Genomic DNA, 19828 nt, shown 5'->3' with positions numbered 1-19828 from the left:
TTTAGGGGTTCATGCATACCAGAGCAAGATACGAGCAGATTGAAAAAATTGGTCCAAGGAGAATTTGAAAGTTTGAGGAGTTTTGTGACCAGGTATCATAAGGAGGTTACTGATCTAGGGGCCTTTGATCATCCAGATGCTCTGGAGGGATTAAAGAAGGGGTTGAGAATCAATCGATTGTGGAATAACTTATATAGTAAGGGGATAACAACATATGCTGAGGCGTATGACCAGGCAAAATTGGACATGAAAACTGAAGATGCAGAAGAAGAAAAGAGGAGAATGGAAATGCAGACAGGGGGTCCAATGAGAAAGGGAGACTTGAGAAGGAGAGGAGATAACTTTGGGAATAGCTCGAGGATGAACATGGGTGATAGACGTCATTATGATAGAGGGTTGCTCAATTATAGACAACCAGAAAGGCCGGGTCGAAATTGGGAAGCAAAGCGTGAAAGAAGAGAAATCTCATTAGTAGGAAGGGGCCGAGAAGGAGGAAATAATTATGGGAGGAACCAACGGGAGAACCGAGTAAGAGATTACAATAGGTTGCCACCACCTGTAGACCGGAGAGGACTGAGATCTGACAATGAGGTGAATTTATTAGAACAGAGTGGAAGATACACACCACTGAACACGAGCAGAGCAGAAATATATGCTGCAATAAAAGACAAGGGGTTACTAACACCGCCAAAGCAGATTGTAAGGGGTTTGGGCGGAAGTGCTCACCACAAGTATTGCGAGTTTCACAAGGTGACCGGACATGGAACTGTAGATTGCATTGACTTGAAGGAACAGATTGAATGGCTAGTGCAAAATCAATATTTAAAGGAGTATGTGGATGACCAAGGAAGAGGTAGGAGAGGAGACATCATAGATAATGTAGCGATGATGATTATGGGAGGGCCGACCTTAGCAGGAGACTCAAACCGCTCAAGGAGAAATTATAGCCGATATTCATTAAAAAGTTTTGAGGTGAATTTTAATGTTCCGATACCAAAGAAGCAGCGGATTCAAAGGGTGCCGATCATGTTCACAGACGAGGACGAGGAAGCAGTCGCACATCCACATGAGGATGCGCTTGTAGTGAAGGTTGTCTTGGCAGGGCAGAAATTGAACCGAGCTTTTGTAGATGGGGGAAGCTCGGTTGACATTTTGTTTAAGCAAACTCTTGACGATCTACAAATAGGAGACCTCGGGCTTGATCCGGTCAGAACATCACTAAAGGGGTTCGGTGGAGCTGAGTTGATTCCCCTTGGGTTGATTGACTTGCCACTGACAATAGGGTCCAGCCCACTACAAAAGACAGTGATGCTAACATGGTTGGTAGTTGATGAGCCAAGCCCTTATCAAGTTATTTTGGGCAGACCATTCAATAGAATAGCAGGAGCAGTGAGCTCAACCCATATGCAATGTGTGAAGTTTAGAGTTCAATGTGGAGTTGGAGTGATGAGGGGCCAGCAACAAGTAGCTCGAAGCTGTTACGCTACAGCTGCAAGAGAATCCATGCAGATCACAAGTATCGATCCACGAGCTGAAAATAGGTTATGCCAACAGAGACCTAATGAAGAAATGAAACAAGTGCAAGTAGATGAGAATTACCGAGCAGATTATATAGCAAGACTGGCAGCTGCAGAATGCCCAAAGTTCCCACGAGGAATCCCATTGGAATCGGTTTCAAAGCCATGTATAAGTGATCCCGAGATGGAAGTTTGTGTGGTAGAAGATGAGAAGAGCTGGATGATGCCTATCATGAGGTACATTGAATTTGGGGAACAACCTCGAGATAAAGCAGAGGCAAGAAGGCTGCGATGCAAGGCAATACGCTACTCCATTATCGAAGGTGTACTGTATAGGAGAGGTTACACTTTACCTTACCTACGATGTTTGGGCTCGGTTGAGGCCAACTATGTGATAAGAGAGGTGCATGAGGGAATTTGTGGAAATCACGGCGGAGGTAGAGCGTTGGCCCATAAAATAATGAGGCAAGGTTATTTTTGGCCGACCGTGCATGAAGATGCACATGAGTTAGTTCGAAGATGTGATGAATGCCAGAAGTTCGCTGTAATTGCAAGACAACCACCAGAAAACATGATGACAATGGGGAGCACTTGGCCATTTGCACAATAGGGGGTGGATCTTATCGGACCAATGCCGACTGGGAGAGGACAAATGAAATACGCGGTGGTAGCCATTGATTATTTTACTAAGTGGATTGAAGTTGAACCGCTACAAAAGATAACCGAGAAGCGCACAACAGATTTCATAGGTGCCATTTGCCTTTGTTTTACTGTTAATTCATGATCATTGTGCAATTCTTCATATATATACACTTCTATGTTTATGCAATTTTTAAATATTCCTCCATTGAAGGATTCCATAAAAGCCAACTCATGTCTCGTGAAATTAATGGTAAAACTTGCTTAAATTAAAAGTCCCCCAATAACAAATGCAGAAGGTAATTCAATTTGATTCCTTTGTTCCATTCTGTTTTTACATCAATTTTATTTTTATTTTTGAATGAATATTATTTGTTTACGATGAAATAATTATTAGTAAAATTATTGTTCTTTTACTTTTAATAATACCTTTACATTTCTTTTATAATAATACCTTTACAAAACTTTTTTATTATTCTTTTACTTTTAAGATTCATTTGGTAAAATAATAATTAGTAAAATTATTGTAAAAATATTAGACATTACTTTAAGTAGGCTAATATTAATTTATTTATAAAAAATTATTAGTCAGATTGTTTAACATATACAAAAAATATTAGTTCTTTCACACTTATATTTATTGGTTAATTTGCTAATTAATTTTTTATAAATAAATTAATTATAACTAATAATTAATGTAAAATGATAAATGTCCATAAACTTTTTTTAAATTTTCTTTTCTTACCCTTTGCTCTCTCTCTCCCCTTTCTAACAAATGTTGTCCAGTTCCTAGACTTCGGATCATTGTCCCGTGTTGATGGTTGTTCAAGAGAGAAGGGAGGGCATGAACCAAAGGGATAGACATTCCTCGCGAATTCATTATGAGGATATGTGGAGCTCGTATGACGAATGCAAAGAGATAATTAAGGAGGAATGGAGTTTGTGCAGAAATTGGAGCAGGGAAGATCCAGCCCAATCATTTCAACAAGTAACAAAAGCTTCGATGGGTAGGCTGCTGGTGTGGAGCAAGCTGGAATTTAAAAAGCGTGACAGAATATTGGAGAAGCTAAAGATTCAGCTGCGGGAGTTAAAACAAAGAAGGGTGCAATATGTAAATGGTGAGGAAATTTGGAAGGTGGAGAAGCAGATCCAAAATATTCTCATGGATGAAGAAATCTATTGGAAGCAACGCTCAAGAGCAGATTGGCTCAAGGAGGGGGACAAAAACACAAAACTCTTTCACGGTAAAGCGACGGCAAGAAGGAAAAAAAACAGAATTTGGGGGATTGAAGATAATTTCGGGAGATGGATTGAGAAGCCAAATGAAGTAGAGCATGAGTTTTGCAACTATTTCACAAATCTTTTTACATCAACCCAGCCGAGCCAAGATCAAATTGCAGCAGCCTTGGAAGGAATAACTCCGAGAGTTTCAGCCAGCATGAATGAGAGTTTGGGGGAACCGTTTACAGCTGAGGAAGTTTTGGAAGCTCTGAGTCAAATGTGCCCAACGAAGGCTCCGGGGCCGGATGGTTTGCCAGCAGTGTTCTACCAAAAGCATTGGCATACGGTTAAGGAGGGAGTGCTCACCACTTGTCTGCATATCCTCAATTCACAAGCTTATAAGAGGGTGCTTTCTCCAGCTGAGGCTTGCAGCGAAACAGAGCAGATGGTACCTCCTCAGACATGGAATCCCCCTCAAGATGGCTTTGAAAAAGTAAACATCGATGCAGCTATCAGCTTCGAAAAGAACATTGTAGGGCTGGGGGCAGTGATCAGAGATAATTCGGGGCATGTTACAGCAGCTACTATCAAGGTTTGTAAGTTTCATGGAGATGTTTCTTATGCGGAAGCTGAAGCTATGGAATGGGGTATGTTGGTGGCGAGAGATGCACAAGTGAAAGCTGTAATCGTAGAATCAGATTCTCAAGGTGTAGTCAATTTAGTTAACAACAAGCAGGGCAGCAGATCCGAGATCTATTGGGTTGTTTCAGAAATTTAGAAGTTAGCGGAAAGCTTTGATCGTGTTAGTATTAAGTATACGCCTAGATCTTGTAATATTATTGCCCACTCTTTAGCTAAGTTAGCTTTAGAGAAATGCGAGACTATTGTGTGGAAGGGTTCATACCCTTCACAAGTGATGTATCTCCTTTCTTCGTTGATTTAATTGAAATCTCTTTTCAAAAAAAAAAAAAAATGCTGTCCAGTTAAAAAATTTCGAAAGACTTCATTTTTAATTTTTAATCGATTATAAATTTTCACAATCAATCTTTTCTTTTTCTGGTCTACTGAATTGGTTGGTTCGAAAGAGAGTGCTTTCGACGCACAAACCATTTATAGAAGCTTTGGACTACTAGGATTAGGCATTAATTTAACATTGGGTCGTTATACTTTGACGGAACGTAATTCAAAAATGTATAATGGAGGTTTCCTTAAGGTCGATAATTCAGTACTGTGTTTATTTATTAACTCTTTAGCAATAACAAAGGCAACAATTTTTTTTTTCTACCTGAAATAAAATTCTTTGATTAACAAAGAAAGATCTAACAAAAGGGTACTTTTTCCAGCCAAGTCAATCACGGTTTGAACTATTAATTATTTGTGGCCTTTCAATTACTCGAGGCACCAAATCAAAAACTGAAAAAAAGAAAAAAATTACTTAAGGCATAATCCTGTGACTTTTCAACCTATTAATCCATGTGATAAACGAATTCTTAGAGTTCCTGAAACCCAAGAACCCGTGCTCCTTACTCTTGTTCATGCTAACAAAATAACCCGCACCAATATTCAACACCACATCTGCATATGACCAAACAGCAACCTCATTCAATTTTGTTGGCTGCAGCTGATTCTCTCTCACAATCTCCTCCCACACACTTTCTTTACCTTTCATAACTTCCTCTAATCTCATCCTCTCACAACCCATTTCTTCTCCAAACCCATAATTCTCAATCTCAAACTGCTCAGCCAACACTTTCCATAAATGCTTCCACTTAAAAACATCTCCATTGGTGCAATTGAAAGCTTCGTTTCTTGCATTAGGAGCCACTGCCGCCCAAATTTCCTGCTCCGCAACCAACTCTGCGTCTTAAAATTCTTGGAAACCTTCCCAAGCATCTCTAGTCCCATGAATACAAGAGGAGCACCTTCGTGTTTACAAATAGCTGCGTACACGCAGAGAATGCCTATAATATTCATCAAACTATAAGGTGAAAACCCAAATATTCCGGAAGGTCGGTGTATGGACCAAGTCAAACCCCGTCTTTTGTCAACTTCTTCAAACAATATATCTTCCTGATTATAGTAAAAAAGTGGTACGTTTAGTCTTGGCAAATCCTCAGTAAAAGGCGGATCGTGAGACGGTATCTTGCCAATACACTCGAATGGACCGACGTAATGTTTGCCTCCCGTTTGGAGACAGATGTGGCGGAGATTAGGCGCATTCGGGATTACAGAACGGAGCACGTTACGAAACATGGCGCCGTTGATCTGACAATTCTCGGCTTCAGTGGGACGGCTGGCCCACGTCACATAGAATATGTGGGTGACGTCAGCGGGTTTTGAGAGCTTGGCTTGCGTATCGTCTGGGTCGGAAACGTCGCATTGGATGTAATCAATAGGGTACTTGGCGTTCCAGTCAGGCCTGGGACGTCGCGCCACCCCGTAGATCTTCCACGGGCCACCGGGGGTATCTGGTCGGGGCAAAATCTCAGCTAGGCTGTTGCCTACAATTCCTGTCACGCCTACTACAAGTCCCACGTTCTGGTAGTCTTGAAGTCGCGCATCTTCTTCCAATTTGTTCTGTACAGCGAAAATTCAACAAACATTATTTTAAATATCAGCATGTTACGTGTATGTATAAGCTTTTCAAGTGAAGAGACTTAATCAGGGGGTTGATCTTTACCTTAGCAGCGCCAATACTACCTGCCCAGCGCCAGCTCATTTTTTGGTGAATCTGGAAAATTGATGATAAGTTTGGAGACTGCTTATATATAAACAATTATACGAGCACTTTCTAGAAGGTAATTTTCCGTTGACGTTAGATAATGTGAATATGTGATCAATGATGAAAGATCTAATATCATAATGTGTGGTGAAATGTGGTTCCGGCCAAAGGCCAAGCTTCGTACTGTCATTGTCTGTCAGTTTGCTTTCCCGCAGTTTTCAAGCTCCGTGCCAACTCAAATAAATAAGTAGGCCAGTGTCGGTGACCATTGCGATAAAATCGCCTTATGTTTATTACGGAAGTTTGAGTACGTGGACCCTGAGTTTTAAACCTAAAATCAAATATGTCTCTTCAATTTCATAATTTGCTTAAGACACACCAGTCCTGTAACTTTTCGGATTTCAATATCAGTTTTGGGACAAAAAGAGTCCTTCAATTTGTATTTTCAATATCAGAACAACTATTATATACTAAATAGCTGTAACTTTTAAGATATAACTGTCTAACCTTAATATCAAATAAGCCTTTGAAGCCCGTTTGAAATTGCTTTTGGGAGTTCCCAAAAGTAATTTTGAAAAACTAAATGTCAATTTTGGTGTTTGACAATTTTTTTTTAAATTACTTTTAGAAAAATCACCCCGTCTTATAGCAGGTTTTGAAAAGTGTGGAAGGAGTATTTTTTCATAATCGGATTTTGAAAATCAGTTTTACGGTTAATACAATTTCATATATATATTCAATTATATTATAAAAATCTAAAATTATCCTTATTAATTAGCAAACAAAATCATTAATTTAAAGAGATTATTATTACCAATTATATTAAGATAACCAAATAAAAAAATAAAATCAATAATTTAAAATATTTATTTTAGTTATCAATTATTATATATACACAATAAAAAAAATTCATACATGTTTATAAATGCGTAAATAAACTTTATTCAACATTGTGTTCAATTGATTTATTTATATTTTTACAGCAGTTTAATAGTAAAATTTACTAAACACAAACGACTACTTTTAAAATTTGCAGTAATTTTAAAAATAAATTTGATCAAATAATTAACTGATTCTCTTTACAACTAATTATTTTTACAGTACTGCTAACAGTAATTATTTTAAAAACTACATGTTAGAGTGCAATTTATGCACTAGTTTTGCATTGTTTACTTCCCTTAATATCGATGTTTTGCATTTAATAATAGTGATTTACTTGTGTTTTACTTTTGTAGATGCAATTCTATTGATTGGTAATAAAATTGAGCTACAAGATGATGTTTAAGGATGATTGTTCTCTTGGAGAAATTATGAGTGTCAGAAGAACTTTGTTGATAAGGCGTGGGTGCGTGCTGTCAACTACGGACCTGCAGTTTTTAGTTTAACGTATTTTGTATTTTTGTAATTACAAATTTAATATTTCAGATATTAGTATTTTATTTTAAATAGAACTCTAGAGGAGAAGAGAGAGAGAGTATTTAAGGGAGGAATTTATTGTGAAAAAGGGGACTTTTCGGGGAGAAAAGAAAGAAACCATAGATCTAAATTTTTCTCTTCTTTCTATGAAGAACTAAATCTATTATTCTGGTTGAAGGTTAATGAAGTTTTGATTCATCACTATTGTGAGATCTTTCTTATGCTTTAATTGTTTTATTGCTTTTGGGGTATTTGTTTATTCTCTGAATTATTTTCATGATTATGTTTGTTAATTAGATAACTGGCTACTATTTAATTATCAACTTAATCTATTGTCAATTAAAGGATTCATTGTATGAAGATTTTAATGTTTGTGAGAAATAACATAGCAGTGAGTTGTATTATGAGAATAAACAATCTAATTTAAATGAACCATCGTATGCGTTTGTTGATTAGGATTTGAGTCTCTCTGGTTCTTCAAGCTATCAATTGATTAAATCCTATGATCGTATCTAGGGTTGTCTATTGATTAGGGAAATAACCAACAGTCGTACCTTGGTTATCGACTAGTTAAGGAGAGATTGGCTATTAGAGGGTCTCAGTAGCTATAACCGGTCTATTCATAAGTAGTAATAATTTATATTTGAATCAATGATCAGTAGTCGAATCAAGCTGAGTTAATTCCTTCAACTAGAGCTTTCTCCAATTTGAATTACAACTTTAATTTGCATTCTTATTATTTTAACTTGATTTTTATTATCGTCAACGAAACCCCCATTTTATGTTTTACATTTTAAAAGGATTTAAATAATTACTGATCTCTACGGACACGACCCTACTCAATCACTATACATAATTTATTTAGAGTAGGTATTTATTTTTATTGGCTTTGACAACCATCAAATTTTGGCGCCGTTGCCGGGGATTGGTGTCATTTATTTAATCCTTTTTACGTTTTACTTAGTGTATGGTTCGTTCTTCTCGTACAGGTACACTTTCGTTTGATCCTGAAATTAAGAAGACAGCTCGCCAGCTGAGACAGCAAACGAAGCGAGCTAAGCAATGATCCTCGTCACCTTTGCTTTTTGAAATAGATACGGTGCTTGATTTGGTTAAATCATCTAGCAATTCAGAAGAACAAGTGATGGATAGAGCTGCACGTGTAGAAAGAACTCTTAGAGAGTTAGCTGAACCATACTTGAATCAGCAACCACTCTGCATTCAATATGTAGACTTGGAGGTAAATTTTGAATTAAAGTCTGGTCTTATTCATTTGTTACCCAAGTTTCATGGTTTTGCAGGTGAACCTCATAAACATCCCAAGGAGTTTCATGTTGTGTGTTCAAGTATGAGGCCACAAGGCGTGACTGAAGAGTAGATTAAGCTGCGTGCTTTTCCGTTCTCTTCAGATGGGCTAGCTAAAGACTGGTTGTATTACTTGCCTCCTGGATCGATTACAACGTGGAATAGTTTGAAGAAGTAGTTACTTGAGAAGTACTTTCCTGCTTCAAGAGCTGCCAACATCAGAAAAGACATTTGTGGAATTAGACAACTTTCGGGGGAGACTTTGTATGAGTATTGGGAGCGATTCAAACAATTGTGTGCCAGCTGTCCTCAGCATCAGATTTATGATCAACTTCTTATTCAATATTTTTACGAAGGACTATCATTGATGGATAGGAGTATGATAGATGCTGCAAGTGGAGGCGTGTTGGTGAACAAGACCCCTACTCAAGCAAGGGAGTTGATCTCAAATATGGCTGCCAATGCACAATAATTTGGCAGCAGGCAAGATCCCATTTCAAGGAAGGTGAATGAGGTAAATATTTCTTCTGTTGAACAATGTTTAGATAAACTTACTTCTCTTGTGGAAAAGTTTGTTTTAGGTAATGTGCAACAGGTGAAGACTTGTGGCATTTGTTACAATATGGGTCATTCAACTGATATGTGTCCTACACTTCAAGAAGAACCCGTTGAACAAGCCAATGCAATTGGAGGATTTCCAGGCATGCCTTAGAGGAGGTATGATCCTTATGCACAAACATACAATCCGAGATGGAAGGATCACCCCAACTTCAGCTATGGAGTTAGGCCGTCAGGATTCCCATAACAGTACCCACCAAGACAACCAGCACCTCCACAGTCAAACTCCAAGTCAGGTATATCTCTTGAAGAAATTGTTAAATCACTTGCGACTAACACTCAACAATTTCAGCAGGCAACTACAGCAAGCATTCAGAATTTGGAGAACCAAATGAGTCAATTGGCGACTACAGTGAGTCGTCTGGAGTCTCAAGTATTAGGGAGGTTTCCTTCACAATCTAAGGTGAATCCAAAGCAAAACGTTAGTGCTATCATCCTTAGAAGTGGGAAGGAGTTGCAAGAGCCTAGTAAGAAAGTGACAAAGTATGTAGAAGATGAGCTTGAGAAGAATGAATTGATGCCTAAATTTCAAGATGCGCAACCCACTAGAGCGAAACCCCTACCTATTGTGATACCTCATTCTTTTCCAAGCCGGTTTGCAAAATCCAAGAAAGAGGAAGAAGAGAAAGACATTCTTGAGACATTTCGCAAGGTTGAGGTAAATATTTCTTTATCAGATGCTATAAAATAAATACCTCGATATGCTAAAGTCCTTAAGGAACTGTGCACCTCCAAGAGAAAATTAAGAAGAGATGAAAAAGTTCACATGGGGGAGAATGTTTCAGCAGTTCTCCAAAAGAAATTACCTCCTAAGTGCAAGGATCCAACTATGTTTACTATCCTTTGTAAAATTGGTAATGTTAGAGTTGAAAAGGCTATGTTAGATCTAGGAGCTTCTATTAATGTCATGCCTCGTTCCATTTATTCATCTTTGAATATTGGTCCATTAAAAGAAACTGACGTGATAATTCAACTAGCTGATAGGTCTAATGCATATCCTGATGGGGTATTAGAAGATGTCTTAGTACAAGTTAATGACTTGGTTTTCCTGCTGAGTTTTATGTACTTGATATGAAAGAGGATAACTCCTCTAATTTTGTCCCAATTTTGCTAGGAAGACATTTTCTTAAGATTGCTAGGACTAAAATAGATGTACATAAATGGACTCTCACTATGGAGTTACAAGGGATAGTAAACATACCTAGATCCTTTCACTTAGGAGGTAGTTTCTTTTGGAGAACTGCTGAAACATTCTCCCCCATGTGAACCTTTTCATCTCCTCTTAATTTTCTCTTGGAGGTGCACAGTTCCTTAAGGACTTTAGCACATCGATGTATTTTTTTTATAGCATCTAATAAAAGAATATTTACCTCAACCTTGCGAAATGTCTCAATGATGTCTTTCTCTTCTTCCTCCTTCTTGGATTTTGCAAACCATCTTGGAAAATGAGGAGGTATCACAATAGGTAGGGGTTTCGCTCTAGTGGGTTGCGCATCTTGAGATTTAGGTATCAATTCATTCTTCTCAAGCTCATCTTCTACATGGTTTGTCACTTTCTTACTTTTAAGGATGACAACAGTAACGTTTTTCTTTGGATTCACCTCAGATTGTGAAGGAAACCTCCCTAATACTTGAGACTCCAGACGACTCACTGTAGTCGCCAATTGACTCATTTGGTTCTCCAAATTCTGAATGCTTACTGTAGTTGCCTGCTGAAATTGTTGAGTGTTAGTCGCAAGTGATTTAACAATTTCTTCAAGAGATATACCTGACTTGGAGTTTGACTGTGAAGGTGCTGGTTGTCTTGGTGGATACTGTTGTGGGAATCCTGACGGCCTAACTCCATAGTTGAAGTAGGGGTGATTCTTCCATCCTAGATTGTATGTTTGTGCATAAGGATCATACCTCCTCTAAGGCATGCCTGGAAATCCTCCAATTGCATTGGCTTGTTCAACGGGTTTTTCTTGAAGTGTAGGACACATATCAGTTGAATGACCCATATTGTAACAAATGCCACAAGTCTTCACCTGTTGCACATTACCTAAAACAAACTTTTCCACAAGAGAAGTAAGTTTATCTAAACATTGTTCAATAGAAGAAATATTTACCTCATTTACCTCCTTTGAAATGGGATCTTGCCTGTTGCCAAATTGTTGTGCATTGGCAACCATATTTGAGATCAACTCCCTTGCTTGAGTAGGGGTCTTGTTCACCAACACGCCTCCACTAGCAGCATCTATCATACTTCTATCCATCAATGATAGTCCTTCGTAAAAATATTGAATAAGAAGTTGATCATAAATCTGATGCTGAGGACAGTGTTGAGTGTTAGAAAATGTATATTTATAAAGGAGAAAATCGTCATTTTACACTTCAAGTTTCACTAACACCCTTACTTTTATGTATTTAACCTTCTTTTGATTTAATTTTGTGTGTTTTATTTTAATTAAGTATTTTATGTATTTTAGGGGCATCATAGTCATTTCACAATAAACAAGAGATCAGACAGCAAAATGGACATCACTTTTGAACTCAGGAGGGTCGAAAACCTTATAAGGAGCATAAAAGGAAAAATGGCATTGTTCACATATACGGTACTATTCATGTGTACGGTACTGTGTACGTTACTGTTCACAACACTGTTCACATAGACGGACCGATGATGTGGCATTGACTGATGAGGTGTCATGATCCTGTTGGACTAAAATTCTTATGTAATGTTGATGGTGACGTGGCAGCATATCAGTGGACTAAAAATCTCGCGTACGGTACATGCATCACACATGATTATTTTCAACCAAACCACGTCACTGTTCAACCCGGGTCAAGCCATATTACTGTTCATCTGTGTCGTCAAACCGCGTACTGTTGACTGATGACGTGGCGCAATTCTGAGCGTCCAAATTGTTTTTAATCCGATGGCCATGATTTACTCCATGTATCTATAAAAAGGGGGCCTCGCCCCCTAATTTGATATCTCTGAATCCATTTTTTGACTCCATTTTCTATAATTCTCTCTCCATCTTATATTTTCTACGTATTTTAATAAATTTCTATTTTGCCCCTAATTCAATTATGAGTAGCTAATTTTCTTTCAAGCTGGGGTTGAAGGTGAAGTCTCAACATGTGTCATGGGCTTTATTTGGTAAATTTATTTTCTCTTCCCCTCTAATTTTTGTGGATGTTTTGACTTCTCGTCAACAAATGATACTAATCTTGTCTAGTACCACCTTGGTTTCACCGGCCCCCTAGTACAAGGTTTTTATTATTTGGCACGATAAGCCCTTAGCACCATATTGATTAGAGTGTGGTTCATGAGCTGTGGATTCCCCCCTCATGATTTAATTGGTATTAATAAGGAATATTTAGCTCATCATGCATGTTGATACGGATCCAGATACCCAAGTATGTCACTTTAATAGATTTCTATTCAATTTATTCTCGCCATTTAAATTCCAATTTTAGGATAATTCAAATCATTTTTACCACAAATCCAACCACCTTCATACAAAATTAATTCTACATATACTTAAAATCCACCTCCTTGTAGGATCGACATTCGTCACCATTGATCTACACTACAATAGATTCGTGCGCTTGCGAGTTCAACAAAATTTGCACAACAAGTTTTTGGCGCCGTTGCCGGGGAGGTAAGTAATTTTAATTCGTAAAATTAATTTTTGTGAATAATTTCTTTTATTTGTTTTCTTGTATTTTTTTATTAAAAAAAGAAAAAAAAAGTGAATCTACATTTAAAGGTTAGTATTTCTTTTCTTTTTCTCTTTTTTAAAATTCTGTAATTTAATTTTCAATTTATTTTTCTTTGTAATTTTTTTTGTTTATCTTATTAATTTATTTTTAGTTAATTTATTTCACGTATTTATTTTTGTGTATTTTTATAGAAAGGTTTTAACAGCGTGATAAGGTTAGTATCGTAATTTCTCCCTCTTCTTTATTTTTATTTGTTTTGTTCCCATCTTTATTTTTATTTTATTTGTTTTGCATGCATGGTCGTAGGTCATTATTACCTAATCTTGAATCTATAGACCTTGGACTTAAGAAAACACTTCGCACACACAAACAAGTTAAAAATAAAATGGATTTATAACCACCAAAGGAGAGGCCATTTAAGGACTATTTTAGCCCCTTAGCTAATTTGAGCATATCTTGCATAAGATACCTAAATGTAGTTGCTAGAAGTTTTGAACTAAAACCTAGTGTGTTAAATTGTCTCCCAACATTCTATGGCCTAGAAAATGAGGACTCATATAATTATTTGAATGATTTTCATGCTATTTGTCAAACATTTAAATATGAGAATTTTTCAGATGATGATGTAAAACTTAGACTATTCTCATTTTCTTTAAAGGATAGAGCTCGTTCATGGCTCAATACATTGCCTGCTAATAGCATTGCATCATGGGAACAAACGAAAACAAAATTTCTGAATAAATATTTCCCAGTGCATAAAACCAACGCTATTCGCAGGGAAATCTCGGAGTTTATCTAGAGAGAGGACGAGCAGTTTTTCGAAACATAGGAGCGATTCAATGGGCTACTCTTGAAGTGTCCACATCATGGGTATGAGAAATGGCACCAATGCCAATACTTTTTGGAGGGATTATTGCCGAATGTGCAAGAATGGCTAATGGCAACAAGTGGAGAGAGCTAATGTCAAAAAGTGCATCAGAGATTTGGGAATTCTTCCAGCGACAAGCAGATAATTCCCAACAACGGAGTCCATCACTCAGGAATACTAGAAGAATTAAGGGAGTAAATGAGGTTCACATTGGCGAGTCAAGTTCAGAAATTAAAGAAGTCAAAGCGATAATTGAAGGTCTTTCTCGATAAATAGCATCGTTATCGACTGCTAAATCAACAGAGCCACATGACCATGACTCATACTCAAATCAAGTCAATGTCATAGGTGTAATGAGAAAACTATCGAATTACAACCCATACTCCAACACATATAACCCTGGATGAAGAGACCACCCCAATTTTTCATGGTCTCAAGGATTCTAACAAAATAGACCAGCAGCTCCAACTCCACCAATGCAACAAATTTCTCAAGTTCCTCAAGCCTCTCAGCCACCATTTAGACTATACAATCAAAACCAGAACTACTCTCAACCCAGACCATGGGAGGATTCATTCCAGAATCTCAAGAATCTTATTCACTCCACGATTGAGCAACAGAACCGCACCATTGATGGACTACGAAATGAGTTGAGAGCAGGCTTCAACTCACAAGCCCAATCAGTTTCAAGCCTCGAGAAGATGGTGGGACAACTTGCTTCTTCAGTTCAGACCTTGGCAATGACTGTTGAGAAAGGCAAGTTTCCAAGTCAACCAGTTCTTAATCCTAAAGGAGAGCATGAAGCAAGTACCAGTGCACCACAGCAGCATGGAGAGGTCAAAGCAGTCATGACCTTGCGAAAAGGAAAAGAAGTTGACAACAAAGTGGAGATGCCGGTGACAAAAGAAAATCAAATTGTACCTTTGAGTGTTGAGGACTCATCACCGGAGGAGAGAGAACAAACCAAACCACGAGAATACGTTCCGAAAGCTCCATTTCCTCAGAGGTTAGCGAAAGGAAAGAAGGGAAAATCCACAGGTGAGATTCTCGAAATCTTCAAACAGGTAAGTGTTAACATCCCTTTACTTGATGCTATAAAGCAAGTTCCATCTTATGCCAAGTTTCTTAAAGACCTTTGTACTAAAAAGAGAAACATTCATGTTCAAAAGAAGGCATTTTTAATAGAAAACGTTAGTTCTATACTTCAACATAAAATTCCTCTAAAATGCAAAGACCCAGGCTCCCCCACTATCTCATGTAGCATAGGGAACCACACAATTGAGAATGCTTTGTTGGATTTAGGAGCTAGTGTAAATCTGTTGCCTTACTCTGTATTCGTGAAATTTGGACTGAGAGAATTACACCCAACTCCAGTGGTGTTACAGCTTGCAGATCAATCCACGAAAATACCTCGTGGTATTGTGGAGGACGTGCTTATCCAAGTAGATACGTTTTTTTTTCCTGTTGATTTCATTGTAATTGACACTCAACCAATCCAGGATTCAAGGAAGCACATCCCCATTATCCTCGGCCGACCTTTCTTGGCAACTGCGGATGCTCACATTCAATGTAGAACTGGAAATATGCAGTTGTCCTTCGACAACATGACTATGGAGCTAAACATCTTCAACGTTGCCAAACAACCTCACAATGCAGATGATGGAATTGTTGATGTGGATTTAATTGAAGCATTAGTTGATGATACTTTTCTTTCAAACCTTAGTGATGATCCTTTACAAACATGTTTAACTCGCTTTAGTTTGGATTTTGATATTGACAGGTCAGTCGATGAGGTTAACGCCCTGCTTGACTCAGCACCAACCATGGACACTAATAAATGGAAGTCAAGAGTTGAACAACTAGCACCATCAGAAAAGAAACTCATACCATCATCAGAATCACCACCGAATATGCATTTTTGGGAGAAGAAAGTACTCTACCGGTAATTATCTCATCATCCCTAAATGACGAACAAAAAGGTAAGTTGTTGGATGTTTTAAAAGAGCACAAAAGAGCATTAGGATGGACCATAGCAGACATAAAAGGTATAAACCCAATAGACTGCATGCATTACATTCACCTCGATGAAAATGCTAAATCTACTAGGGAATTGCAACGTCGGTTAAATCTTAATATGAAAGAAGTTGTTAGAACTGAAGTCCTTAAGCTATTAGACGCAGGTATCATTTACCCAATTTCTGATAGTTCATGGGTCAATCTTGTACAAGTTGTCCCTAAAAAGTCAGGAGTCACAATAGTTACCAATGCTGATAATGAATTGATACCAACTAGAGTAACTACATGATGGCGTGTATGCATTGATTATAGAAAGTTGAATTCCGTCACACGTAAAGACCATTTTTCTTTACCATTTATTGATCAAATGCTTGATAGATTAGCAGACCATGAATTTTATTACTTTCTAGATGGCTACTCAGGATATAATTAGATTCCTATAGTATCAAAAGATCAAGAAAAGACCACTTTCACTTGCCCTTTTGGCACTTTTGCATATAGGAGAATGCCATTTGGATTATGTAATGCACCTGCTAATTACAACGATACATGTTAAGCATTTTTTTTGATATGGTTGAACGATTCCTTGAAGTCTTTATGGATGATTTTTCTGTCTTTGGTGATTCGTTTGATCAATGTTTACATCATCTAACACTAGTTCTGCAGAGATGTATCGAGAAGAACTTGGTCTTAAATTGGGAGAAATGTCATTTTATGGTAGAACAAGGTATTGTTCTCGGTCACATCATTTCGAGCAAAGGTATTGAGATTGACAAAGCCAAGGTGGATCTCATTTCTAATCTTCCTCCACCCAAAATAGTTAGATAAGTAAGATCTTTCCTTGGGCATGCTGGTTTCTATAGACGTTTTATTAAAGATTTTAGCAAAGTTCTAGACCCTTATGCAATTTACTTGCTAAGGATGTACCTTTTATCTTTGATGATTTATGTCTTGTGGCATTTAAAAAACTAAAGCAGTTGTTGACATCATCACCCATCATTCAGCCCCCAAACTGGAGCTTACCATTTGAGCTCATGTGTGATGCATCTGATTATGCAGTAAGAGCAGTATTAGGACAAAGAGTTGATCGAATTCCCCATGTTATTTACTATACTAGTATGACATTGAATGATGCACAGTTGAACTATTCAACTACTGAAAAAGAAATGCTAGCAGTAGTATTTGCATTAGAGAAATTTTGATTTTATCTCATTGGTTGTAAAGTAATTATATTCACAGATCATGCTACTCTTAAATATCTTCTCACAAAGAAAGATGCAAAAGCTAGACTAATTCGTTGGGTGTTACTTTTGCAGGAATTCGACTTGGAATTTAAAGATAAGAAAGGCACAGAAAATATTGTGGCAGACCATCGCTCTCGTCTCTATTTTGACACAATTACAGAGCCATTAACATTGAATGAGTCATTTCTAGATGAACAATTAATGAGTGTGGAAGTATTACCTTGGTATGCTGATATAGTTAATTATCTTGTTACAGGTCAACTTCCAGAGCATTGGACCAAGCAAGACAAAGCCAAATTCTTTGCAGAAATAAAGAATTTCTTTTAAGATGACCCGTATTTGTTCAAATATTGTGAAGATCAAATTGTTAGATGATGTGTCCCAGAAAATGAAATTCAGAATATTCTTTCATTCTGCCATGAACAAGCTTGTGGAGGCCATTTCAGTGCTAAGAAAACAGCGACTAAAGTTTTACAATGTGGTTTCTATTAGCCAACTATATTTCGAGACGCTTACACTTTTTTTTCTTCATGTGATAGGTGTCAACGAATGAGGAGCATTACGCAAAATATTTGAACAAGCTTGTGGAGGCCATTTGAAATGTGTCCCAGAAAATGAAATTCAGAATATTCTTTCATTCTGCCATGAACAAGCTTGTGGAGGCCATTTCAGTGCTAAGAAAACAGCTACTAAAGTTTTACAATGTGGTTTCTATTAGCCAACTATATTTCGAGACGCTTACACTTTCTGTTCTTCATGTGATAGGTGTCAACGAATGGGGAGCATTACGCAAAGGAACATGATGCCACTAAATCCAATTTTAGTAGTTGAGATTTTTGACATGTGGGGTATCGACTTTATGGGACCACCCTTTCCCCCTTCTTTTGGTCATCAATACATATTGGTTGTTGTTGACTACGTATCGAAATGGGTAGAATTAATTGCATGTAGAACCAATGATCACAAGGTGGTGATAGGATTTTTGAAAAGCAACATTGTTTCACGCTTTGGATTCCCGCGAGTAATAATCAGTGATGGTGGTGCCCACTTTTGTAACAAAGCATTCAAAGCTCTTTTGACAAACTATTCAATCACTCACAAAGTGGCGACCCCATATCATCCGCAAATTAGTAGCCAAGTTGAGATCTCCAATCGAGAAATAAAGCACATATTAGAAAAGACGGTGAGGCCTGACAGAAAAGATTGGTCATTAAGACTTGATTATGCATTGTGGGCATATAGAACGGCTTTCAATACCCCAATTGGGATGTCACCCTACAGGCTAGTGTAAGCTTGCCACCTACATGTGGAACTCGAGCATCGTGCATATTGGGCCATCAAGAAATTCAACTTTGACATACAGCAAGCCAGCTCAGAAAGAAGATTACAACTGGCAGAACTTGAAGAAATTCGCAATGATGCATACGAAAATGCCAAGATTTACAAGCAGCGGATGAAAGTCTTCCACGACAAGCAAATTATGAGAAAATCTTTCACTCCAGGTCAGAAAGTGCTTTTATTCAATTCTCGCTTGCACCTATTCCCAGGTAAGTTACGCTCTCGATGGTCTGGTCCCTTTATTGTTCATACTATTTTTCCACATGGGGCAATTGAAATTAAAGACCCAAAGAACGGTGTCACGTTTAAAGTTAATGGTCAAAGATTAAAGCCATATCTAGAATACCAACCACATGGAGAAGACACCGAAATAAATTTGAGTGACCCACCAGATTTGAATTGATTTTTTTTTCTTTTCGGTGATTTGATTTTTTTCTTTCTTTCTTTGTATTATTCTTTTGCTAATTCAAATTATTTTTGCATAAGTGTGTTTGTTTAACTATTAAGTTTTCTCTTATCATTTTTAATCATGAGTACCTTACTTAGACCATTCCTCCTAAACATTCTTAAACCACTTCAACGTGTCAAAACTCATCTCAAAAAGCAGATTCAATTTTGTAAAACACATCGTATTTGGGCTCTACAACCACCAGAGTTAGTAGCTTATGTTGAGGGTTTAGAAAGCCAACTCAGAGACATTGAGAGAAGTGTTTATGACATCTAGTTGGAGCTTAAGGTAAATTCAATAAGAGGACGATTTTAATTTTCTTTGTGTGTTTTAATTTTTTTTTTGTTTGTGTGCTTTAGTTTGTTACCCCGGTGAAGTGGCGGATAACGGTACTCCATGACAATCAAGTCGGTTACTTCAGTTTCCCATAATAACTGATATTCTGAAGTGAAAGTATGGACAGAAATGAGATTCTAGCAAAGCTTCACAAGCGATTCCCTTCACTTCCTCAGAATGCCCTCCTTACAATCTATAAAGCCCGGTCCGAACGCATGCGATTGCTCATGAAGAATAACATACCTGCTGACATCCGTTGGTTAATTGAGGCGAAAGTATGATTGGCAGGTGAGTTACCTCCAAAATTTATTGCATACATGCCTGGTTGTGGTAAAGGAAATTATGCAAGAAAACGACGAGCTCGAAGAATTTCTGTTGCTTGTCATAAATGCGTCATAATGAGTTGCGATAGAAAACCATGTTCTTTAG

The 19828-nt window shown here is 37.6% G+C and overlaps 1 non-coding gene and 2 pseudogenes across 1 annotated transcript; all 3 read right to left on the bottom strand.

Moving 5' to 3' along the window:
- Window positions 1-19828, bottom strand: part of LOC127898660 (protein ZINC INDUCED FACILITATOR-LIKE 1-like) — a 40969-nt pseudogene that overhangs the window by 9645 nt on the left and 11496 nt on the right.
- LOC102628308 (3-oxo-Delta(4,5)-steroid 5-beta-reductase-like) lies at window positions 4592-6222 on the bottom strand (annotated as a pseudogene).
- On the bottom strand, window positions 9035-9141 carry LOC127902887 (small nucleolar RNA R71). Its single transcript, XR_008055524.1, has one exon. It is a non-coding gene; the product is annotated as a small nucleolar RNA R71 (small nucleolar RNA).

The sequence above is a fragment of the Citrus sinensis genome, chromosome 5 (genome assembly GCF_022201045.2).
Source record: "Citrus sinensis cultivar Valencia sweet orange chromosome 5, DVS_A1.0, whole genome shotgun sequence".
In the NCBI taxonomy this organism is placed as follows: Eukaryota; Viridiplantae; Streptophyta; class Magnoliopsida; order Sapindales; family Rutaceae; genus Citrus; species Citrus sinensis.
The sequence above is the reverse complement of the archived record's forward strand: the minus strand, read 5'-3'. Positions and strand labels throughout refer to the sequence as shown.